This window comes from Mus pahari, chromosome 7 (assembly GCF_900095145.1).
Source record: "Mus pahari chromosome 7, PAHARI_EIJ_v1.1, whole genome shotgun sequence".
NCBI classification, from domain to species: Eukaryota; Metazoa; Chordata; class Mammalia; order Rodentia; family Muridae; genus Mus; species Mus pahari.
Window position 1 is genome coordinate 9938878 of NC_034596.1, and position 10242 is coordinate 9949119.

Consider the following 10242-nt stretch of genomic DNA (forward strand, 5'->3'; position numbering starts at 1 on the left):
AGGAAAAGGAGAAGAAGAAGAAGAAGAAGAAGAAGAAGAAGAAGAAGAAGAAGAAGAAGAAGAAGAAGAAGAAGAAGAAGAAGAAGAAGAAGAGGAAGAAGAAGAAGAAAATTGAACTCCTCATAGACCACTCATGGTCCCTACCTTGAAAAGCTCACAATCAGTGGAAATACTTTATCAAATGGTGACTTAAGGAAATAGACCAGACCTAGTACAAGTCAGTCACAAATTCAGATGTGCTTAGTAAAACAGGCTGAGAAAGTAGCTCATAGACTCAGGTCCATCTCAACAATTGGTTAAGAGCATGCAGAGAGGTTCCTAACCACTTAGACAAACCCACTGCCTCCGATTCTGCTCCTTCACAGTAGCATGAGGGAGCCCTCTCCTCGGCCTCAACTCATTCAGCAGACACTGTGTTGGAAGGGCATGTTGTACCCAAAGACTTTTTCATTTTATTAGGTGTGTTGGCTTCAGTATTTTGGATTTTATTTTGACTTAGAAGTTCTATAGACTAGAAGATTGTATAAATATAAACACCTCATTGTGAAAATAGAACAAAATTATTCTATCAGAATACTAACTAAAAAATTTTTACTAGGAATAAATTAAGTAATTACATTTTTAAAATTTTACTATAATAAACTCAAGTCAATATACCAGCAATTAGGGGCTGGAGAGATGGTTCAGTGGTTAAGAGCACTGACTGCTCTGCTGAAGGTCCTAAGTTCAAATCCCAGCAACCACATGGTGACTCACAACCACCCATAATGAGATCTGATGCCCTCTTCTGGGGTATTTGAAGACAGCTACAGTGTACTTATATATAATAAATAAATAAATCTTTAAAAAATATATGTCTTAGTCAGGGTTTTTATTCCTGCACAAACATCATGACCAAGAAACAGTTGGGGAGGAAAGGGTTTATTCAGATTACACTTCCAGCTTGCTGCTCATCACCAACGGAAGTCAGGACTGGAACCCAAGCAGGTCAGGAATCAGGAGCTGATGCAGAGGCCATGGAAGGATGTTCTTTACTGGNTTGCCTCCCCTGGCTTGCTCAGCCTGCTCTCTTATAGAACCCAAGACTACCAACCCAGAGATGGTCCCACCCACAAGGGGACCTCCCCCTTGATCACTAATTGAGAAAATGCCTGCCCCACAGCTGGATCTCATGGAGGTACTTCCCCAATTGAAGCTCCTTTCTCTGCGATAACTCTAGCCTGTGTCAAGTTGACACAAAACCAGCCAGTACAATATATATACCTGCAGTTATTGTGGAGAGATAGAGAATGAAAATTTAGTGAATGTTACCATACTGTGGAAAAGAAAGCATAAAGGAGATCTATGACCCCAAGTGAGCTTGAGGTTTAAGAAGACTCCGTTCAGAGAGTGAAAGGTTTGTATCAGGAAGCAGTCTTGGTCAGTAATTACCTCAGTCCCAGCTCTGAAAAGTGAACCAAGAAGCCCTGATTGAGGAGAGACAGTCCAGCTCCCAGACACGATTGCTCGTTCTTGGGGGCTGAGCCCATCATGGAATGACCTGTCTGTGAAGCCCTGCTGTTCCTGGAATTCAAGGTAATTGCAGGTTTAAGACAATGATTAGACTCATGTGCCTATCTGTGTGCCTTTTGCCTTGAAGCAAGAGGAGACGGGTTAGGAATGGCTTGAGTTCCATCCCAGGGATGAACATTGTGAAATGAGAGAACCACCTCCTGTGCCTTAACCTCTGTCTTGCATCTGCAGAGCATAACCTGTGCACATGTACTAAAGTAAATACAGGAAAAGAGAGAGTGGGTGGTAATTACTTTCGTAGTCATTGAGTCTGTAAGGTTGGTCAAGACGAAACAAAGTAAAAGCTGAGTGAGGCTGGAGAATGAAAAAGGAGCAGTGTAGCCACTAAGGATGGACTCACAGATTAAGACCAACAGCCATTTTCTCCCAGGGCTTTGTGTTACAAATAAGATACAAACATGGGCATGTGACAGTCCGTGATGTTCAGAATAACAGTGGTGACATCCAGGGACCTGTTGTCATCTTTCCTTTCTGACCATCCAAACTGCCTTTGATTCCTGTGAACTCCATCAGTTCCCAAGAAGTTACCCTCTGATTAAATTAGCCACTTATCTTTCAGTTACTTGCAGCCAGGAAATTGATCAAATTAGACAGCGGAGAGAGGCCTGATTCTTTCTGCACACAGCTCCCCACCTCCCAGAGTCCAGCAAACTCTTCAGCAAGCTTTATTCCCTCTGTCTTGGCAGGTTGGAACAAAATGTGAGGTTTTCAAGCCTAACCTCCTATCATTCCTCGGGTTCCAGCCTCTGTTTTGGTTTAGTTTGGTTTGGTTTGGTTTGGTTTGGTTTGGTTTGGTTTGGTTTGGTTTGGTTTGCTTTGCTTTGCTTTGCTTTGCTTTGCTTTGCTTTGCTTTGCTTTGCTTTGCTTTGCTTTGCTTTGCTTTCTTGCCTTGGTTTGGGTTTGGTTGTCTGTCTGTGTGTTTGGATGGAACAGTATCTCTCAGTGGCCTGGATCTCACCTCCTAGGCTAACTTACCTGGCCATTAAGCCCCAAGTACCTGCCTGTCCCTGCTTCCCCACTGCTGAGCCTACATGATCATGCTACAGATTATTTTTTGTGCAGGTTTTGAGGAACAAAATCAGGCCCTAGGTTTTTTTTTTTTTTGTTTGTTTGTTTGTTTGTTTTGTGTTTTTTTTTTGAGACAAGCACTCTATTAATTGAGCTGTTTGCCACCCTACCTCCATCCAAGTTTGGTTTCTGTTGCTGTGATAAACAACATGGGAAAAGCAACGTGGAGGGAAGGTCTGATTATGTTTTACAGGTCAGAGCCAGTCTTTAAGGGAAGTCAGAGCAAAAAACTGAAGGCAGGAACTGACACCAAAATCACAGAAGACTGCTTATTCGTTCATTACCCAAATTCCTAGGGATGGCGCAACCATACCACTCTCCCAAAAAACTTTCCCATATCTTTCTCTGGATAAATTGCCCTTCCAAGGCCTTTGAAATGAGTGTTAGTATATCATATAAAAGGTATTTAGTTGTTGGTTGGTTGGTTGGTTGGTTGGTTGGTTGGTTGGTTGGTTGGTTGGTTGGTTTTCCAACATGGGGTTTCTCTGTGTAGCCCTGGTCACAAAGTGCTAAGATGAAAGGCATGAGCCACCACTACCATGTATATGAAAGGCTTTTAAAGGTACCTAACATCAAGGGAGAATCCTTTACTAGCCATTCTGTCAAAGTTTATACTGCTGGGCGAGAAAGGTGGTGTCTCAGCTGTTACAAGCACTTGATGCTCTTGATATAGTCTCTAGCTCCCACATTGAAGCTCATGGCCATCTGTAATCCTACTTCCTAGAGATCTAATGCCTTATTCTGGCTTCTACAAGCAGGAGGCACACAAACACACACACACACACACACACACACACACACTGCACATGAATACACGCAAGCACTCACACAGACACATAAAATAGAAATAAATTAAAAATAAAAATAGCTGTGCATGGTAGGCCCACCTTTAATCCCAGCAACAGAGAGGCAGAGGCAGGCAATGTTCTGTGGGTTTGAGGCCAGCCTTGTCTACATAGTGAGTTCTAGGCTGGCCAAGACTACAACAGTGAGATCTGTATTAAAATAAATAAATTAAAAATCCAGATACTTCTTAACAGATCTAAGCTTCTCTCTCTCTAAAATGAGTGACCCCCCATATAAATAAATAAATAAATAAATAAGCTCAAAGGTCAATGCTTCCACCCACCCACCCATGTATACACCCATCTCCCCAGCCATTGACCCACTTACCCACCGTCCCTCTCAACACCTGACCAGTGTGATCTGCAGAAAAGTCTACAAATGCATGTTTATGTAGATAGCCATCTGGATTTTGTTCCTGTTCATTTGCTGAGGGAGAAAACCTTCTAGATCAAGTCTCTCTCGTACCCCAGAGGTATCTGCCATTGGTTTGTTGGCAAGCTGTCGAACCCTTGCTTGTCAGAGGAGCGCCAGCCCTGCCTCCTGGGAAGACTAGCACGCAGAAAATGATGTCTAACAGCCTTCTAACTTCTTCTCCATAAAATAAAATATACAAGCACTTGGTATTCTCAAGCTTTCCCTCAGCCAGATGTTAGAACAAGGCTGGCTTTCTGAAGAAGACCAGAATAACAGTGCCTGGAAGTATAGAGTTCCTGCTCGTCTGCTGCTGCAGATTTATCTAGTAATACATTTAAAATCAAACCACGAGCCACCACTAAGCAGATCAACTAATGTCCATTTGGTATCCACTTTCTAATTGACAAGTATTTTTAACCTTTTGCACCCCAATTTATGTGGGGATATCAATTCATAAGTATAGAACATCTATAATGCCACTAATTGTTATTACCCTTCCTTTAAAATTTTTTCAGTCTTGTTTTTTATGTGTGTGTCTGTGTTATGGGTTTGTATATTAGCATGCAGTCACCAAAGAAGGTCATAGGTACCCCTAGAGCCAGAGTTACATGAGACTGTGAACCACCTGCTGTGGGTGCTGGGAACCGAACTAGGGTTCCCAGGAAGAACAGACTATGTTCTTGGGTTCTGAGTCGTCTACCTAGCTCCATTATCTTACCTTGAATCATTGCTCTGACCATTTTTTTCAAAGCATTCTCCAAACATTGTATTGTATATACTTACACTAAAATTTTTAACTATGCATCATATATACAGACACATAACTGTACACATACATGTATTATATATTTTATACATACGCAATACATACATGTACATATATGTATATATTTGGCAACTTATCTTCTGCCTGTGCATATATTTATAGACCTGTCCTCCATCACCACCATATGCCCATGAATACAGCCTTAGGTAGTTGCTAACAGACTACACTGGTTTGGTGTTTTTTTTTTTTTGGGGGGGGGGGGAATTGGAGACAGGGTTTCTCTGTGTAGCCCTGGCTGTCCTGGAACTCACTCTGTAGACCAGGCTGACCTCGAACTAAGAAATCCGCCTGCCTCTGCCTCCTGAGTGCTGGGATTAAAGGCATGTGCCACCACACCCAGCCAGACTACACTGTTGTTTGGGGACCTACCAAGGTTGCCCGTGCAACTCTAGCCACTGAATCTCAGGACAGCTCAAACATATCCTTCCACCAATTCTGCCATGAGGCAAAACATCTCTCATCTTTCCTAAACAAATCCAACTTTCTGTAAAGACCCCACATGGAAAAGTGCCCACTTCTAAAAGCATTCTTCTATAAGCCATTTCCCCCATAGAGACTGTGGGCAGGTAGCTGCCAGATAATTCAACACAGGAAAACCAGTCCAGAATCCTGATTGAAACATCCATTTCCAACAGGGCTCTGAGCCTTCCTCGGGGTGAGGTCCCATTTCTCAGCCTCTTGGGTATCAGCCGGCTAGGAGCTATCACAAAAGCCTTTCTACACTGAGGTTCTACAGTGTCCTTGCATCCGAGGATCTGGGGACGCCGCCAGCCTTTCAGCAGTCACTAGCAAGCTCCTAAACACTGTAGGCTTTTAGCTTTAGAAAGGCTTTTCACAGTTCAGCATGAAAAGAAAAATACCTCCAATAGATCAAAGATACAGGCTACTGAGAAAAGCAAGAAAAAAAACAGGAACACAAAGACGGGCATAACCGTTTTTTACCGTTGGCGTGTTCCTCTGGTGTAGCAGGAGACAAATAAGTTTTAGATATGCAATATGACACTCTTCCCACTTCCCAAGTCCCCTTCTTGAGACGTGTTATATGAACAACCCCTCCTGGGGAAAGGTCAGACACACTTAAAATTGGGATAACTGAGAGAGGGTTTTGTAATAACAATAGTAACTAACTTCATGGAGCCCTTAGTATGCTAGATTGTTTTTCAGTGTCTGATAGCCATTAGGCACCATCAATAGCCCCGGGCAACGCAGCAGGGTCCCAAGAGCAAAGGCATGCTCAAGACCTGCTCTGAGCTGAAAACCCAAGTAAGTAGTCCTTGGCTACCCATGTGCTGGGGGCCACAGACCAGGCTGTGTGCGCTCTTTGGCTGATGGCTTAGTCACTGGGAGCTCCCAGGGGTCCAGATCAGTTGATACTGTTGGTCTTCCTATGGGGTTGCCAGCCCCTGGAGCTCCTCCAGTCCTTCCCCTAACACTGCCATTGGAGTCCCCAGGCTCAGATCAATGGTTGGCTGTGAGTATCCACATCTCTCTCAGTCAGCTGCTGGTGGAGCCTCTCTGTCTAGGACGGCCACGCTAGGCTCCTGTCTGCAGCACAGCATGGCATCAGTAATAGTGTCTATCAGGGCTTGGTGCCCTCCCATGGGATAGATCCCAAGTTGGGACTCCCTGGATGACCGTCCCTTCATTCTCTGCTCCATTGTAGTTCCTGCATTTCTTTTAGAACTATTCTGGGTCAAAACTTCTGAAAATAGGTTGATGAGCCCGTCCCCCACGTCAGTGGGAGAGGATGAACCTAAACCTGTAGAAACTTGAGGCCCCAAGGAAGGGGAATGTGGGAGTTGAGGGGATGAGGTGGGGTTTGGGGGAGTGGTGAGGGGGTAGCACCCTTTCAGAGGTAAAGGGGAGGGTGTGGAGAACTCCTGAAGGGGGACTGATAATGGGGACAACATTTAGAATGTAAATAAATTCATTTTTTAAATGACAATGTCATATTACTGTTGAAAATGATGTTATGTTATTGTTTAATACATTTATATTCCTTTATTTTCATGCTCAATAAAACTTTTTGCATTCCTTCTTTTAAAAAAAAAAAAGAGTGAGTAGTTTGTTCACAGGTAACTCTGATCTTCCAGCCACGATGCTCCATCAGTCGGTATGTATGTAGCCTAGGCTGACCTTGACCTTGACATATGGGAGCTGATGGCCATGATCCTCTTGCATCCACCTCCCAAGTGCTAGGATTACACACGCCACCATGCCTCACACTGGGGATAGAACCCGGGGTTTCCTGCATGCTAGGCAGACACTTTACTAAATGAGCTACATCTCCACCAACATTCCTCCCCACACCTTCCCTTACCCAGGAGCACCTCGAGGAAACACAATAGTAGCTTATTCCCTGGCTAGGCTTCCACTGACATAGCAGGTTTATTGGCCTGACCTATTTCAGGGCTTATCTAGAGAGGATGGAAAATACAGGACGGAGGAGAAGGCTTGTTTTAGCCCAGTGGCTGCTCTGACAAACTACCATGAACTGGAGAGTTCATAAGCAAGACAAACCGTTTCTCCAGAGCTTGGAAAGTCCAAGATCAAGGACCTGGCAGATTCGATGTTGCATGAGATCCCACTTCTCAATTCACAGGTGACTCCATCTCACTCTTTACATGGGGTAGAAAAGGCACAGCAGCTCCCTGGGGCCTTTCCTAAGACACCAATGCAGCATGACCTCGCCACTCCCCACAGGGTCGCTTCTTTATGTCCCATTGGTTCCAACTTCAACTAACCGGTTCAGAAAGAGACAAGCACTTTTAACTGAAGCGGGTACTCTTGTGTTGTTGAGCATTTTACGAGTACACCCGTACCGAGTCCCCTGCTGGAGGAAACGCTGTGCTAGGGAAGGCTAGCAGAGAAGGAGACCCAGACTGGATGCAGAACAACCTTTAAACCCTCTCTCTTGGAGCACTGGCGACTGAGAAGAGCAGTTCTGGATCACATATAAGGGTGGCATTATGCACAGCAGAGCTGAGCTGATTTGAATAAACAGGTGAGATCTGCGGAGCTATGGACAGCAACTGGCTGCGTCCCTGCTAAGGACAATGAGGATTCCTGTAAGGATTCCTTGTTACACACACACTCCTGCCTTGGGGTGCTTTTTCTCTGCCTTCCCAGCGGCTGAGCCAAGGGCTCCTGAAGGTAAGCTTGTTCCCACCATTGCACCCTGTCCTTGCATGGGCTTCTGCATTGCCTTGGCTAAGGACATCTACCACTGACAGCTGTCTTCCCGTACAGCACGGTGATTGGTTCAGATGAGCTTTTCTCACACCGTCTTGGGAAACCCGTGTGACTTTCACAGCACATCCCTTCGGGACAACACCATTAGCTGTTAGTAAGCTCACAGTCTCTGTACTCTGAGAATTTCACAGCCGAGAAGGACAAAGCAGAGAGCAAATGCTCAGTGGGGGAAGGGAATATTTACCCCAACACCCAGCTTCAACCTCGCTCTGTCAAATGACCCCTTTTTGCCCTTTGGGGTGTACAGGGAAACTTTGCTCCAGGAAACTGGTTGTTGGGTCGCTGACAAAGTTTCGTATTTCATATGTGGCTACTCCCAGCTTCTCCTTTCTCCTTGTGGCAGCCGACCACACCCTGGGAGACTAGTGTGGTGTTTGTGCCACCCTGGGGTGTCTGAAGTCACTTGTGCGCTTTCCTGTCCTCAGGTCCTTTTTCTTTCTAGGACCCAGCCCTCCAACATGCTGTGGCATGGAGAGGGGAAAAAATTACAAGCATCTGTGGTAGGGGTGGGAGATACTTTGCTCTGGTTTTTCTTAGCTTTTGTTGAATTGGTCACTCCTCTCTGGGCTCCACCTATAGGTCATCTTTATTTCTGTGCGACAAGAATCTTCTGCAGAGGTAACGTGAGGAAGTAGGAAAGTCCCTGGCTTCCAGCTGTTGCAAACATTTGGGGGTGGGAGGAGCCAACTGTCCCTATCATTCCCTTTGACTGTGGTGGGGACTTCCGGTCTAGATTCTTTGCTCTCTCCTCCCCATTTTTCCCCTTTCCTCTTACCAGCCTCCTGACTCCCGACAAGGCCCCTTGGGGGAAGCCTACATGCCAAGGGTCCTCTGCAGTTCCCAGCATGCCTTGGAAAACTCCTCATTCTCCTCTCTCGGAAGGGTAGAGGTGGACCATCCGTCCCTGCTTCCTCCACTCTGACAGATCCCACCAGAGCTCTTGCTACTTTCTCTAAGACTGGGCTCTGGGGACAGTTCTGCAGCTGCCTACAGTTGTGAGCAGGTGCCCATCTCACCGTCCTCTAACTGGCCGTGTTAGAGACCGTGAAAGCACATTTCTTCCACCGTGTCACTTCGCCTCACTCTTACTTTTAGAGTGCACACAGCAAAAGAAAAGCCCTGATCACTCAAGAAGGTAAGCCAGAGAGAGGCTGGGTGACTTGCACCTGAGACACACTCCAAGGTGGAGGAGACTCCCATCCAACCCTAAATTTAGAGGCCATATCAAATTAGAAAGGTGGGCTCCAGAGCTTTTCCGATCTCAAGTCTACCCACTCGGGCAGCCTGAGCAAAGCCGCTGTGGGGCACCTTCTGTGAGGGGACTGATAAATCCCATTAGAGAGCCACATGCGCCACCTTGTGGACAGACTCTGCCATTTGTATTTGCGCTGGACTGCAGTTAGGGTAAGTCATGCTGTCATAGTTACTTCCATGAGGTTTCCGTGAGCATCAGCACAGAAAATATCAGTATGTTGTTTTGAACATGACCTTGAACTTCAAGTGACTCTCAAGTGGACTCACTAACCATTCCAACAAAAACAAACAAACAAACAAACAAACAAAACAACAACCCTTTTAAAACGCAAATTGCTGCCAATGGAGCTCTTCAGCAAGCAAGGTTTGTACAATTAGACTGCGCTTGTTCAAGGCAGACGGAGGTCCCAGAACTGAGACTGGAACCTCTAAAAGGCTATCTGCAATTGATACCTGCTAGTAAAGGAAAAATTAGCTTTTGCTAATGAACTCTTAGGAAAGGCACCATTACCTGTGGCCAATACAAAGTGAACTCCGCGGTATTTTTGTAGACTTTCTGTTTCATTTTACTTTGTTTGGGCAAATTTTTTTTTTTTTGGCCTTATTAGCCTTTTGCTGATTTATTTTGATTTAGAGTTTTGTAACTTTTGTGGGGAGTCGTGTGGAGGTTTTGTGGAGTTTACGGGGAGATGTTGATTAGTTTGTTTCACTTTTGCTTGTTCTTTAAAGAGAAAGTATGTAAAGTTGGGTGAATAGAGAGGTGGGAAGACTCTGGGACGAACTGGGGAGAGGAAGAAATCAGCATCAAAATGTATCGTATGAAAATCGCTTTCTATAAAAAAGAAAAGAAGCTGGGTGGAGGGGCACATGCCTTTAATCCCAGCACTCAGGAGACAGAGGCAGGTGGATCTCTGTGAGTTTGAGGCCAGCCTGGTCTACAGAGTGAGTTCCAAAACAGCCAAGGCTGCACAGAGAAACCCTGTCTTGGAAAACATAAGGAGGGGAGGGGG